The sequence below is a fragment of the Corylus avellana genome, chromosome ca6 (genome assembly GCF_901000735.1).
Source record: "Corylus avellana chromosome ca6, CavTom2PMs-1.0".
Taxonomy (NCBI): domain Eukaryota; kingdom Viridiplantae; phylum Streptophyta; class Magnoliopsida; order Fagales; family Betulaceae; genus Corylus; species Corylus avellana.
Window position 1 is genome coordinate 3,141,857 of NC_081546.1, and position 824 is coordinate 3,142,680.

Here is an 824-nt window from a genome sequence, read left to right on the forward strand (position 1 = left end):
TAATAAACTTCATTACGTCAATTTTTGCACTTCTTTCCCAAGTGACCTGTCGTTTAGCGGGTCAAGTCACCGGACCAATTAGTCACCAACGTTAACAATTTTGAAATTTCTCGATCGAACTTGGAAATTTCTAGATTTAACGCGTTAAGCTACGGTTTGCTTGCTTTCTCCGGCAAACATCGAAGATTCTTTATATGAAGCAAAGCAATGGTACAGTTTGCTTGCTTCTACCCATTTTATACCGAGTTCATGACTTAACTCTAAACGACCCATGGCTTCCACCAGCAATATTATTCAAACTGGCCCATCAAGTACTTCTTCTTCTTCTTTTCCTAAACCCCAATGGAAATACGAAGTTTTTATTAGTTTCAGAGGGGAAGACACCCGCAATAATTTTACTGACCATCTATACAACGCTTTGGATGATAAAGGGATCGTTACCTTTAAGGACGATCTGGAACTTGAGATCGGAAGACCCATTTCGCTGGAACTCTTGCACGCAATCGAGACATCGAGAATGGCTGTCGTCGTTTTGTCAATAAACTATGCATCTTCCTCGTGGTGCTTGGAAGAACTTGCAAAGATTGTTGAACGCATGAAAGAAGGAGGGATGAGAGTGTATCCCGTTTTCTACCGCTTGGATCCTAGTGTTGTGCGGCATCAGAAGGGCATTTTTGCAGATGACTTTGCTAAACATGAAGAACGTTTCAAGGAGAACATAGAGAAGGTGCAAAGGTGGAGAGATGCTTTGACAGAAGTGGCCAATCTCTCTGGACGCCATTTAGTACTTGACAGGTAGGTAACATTTGTTAAATTATTCATGG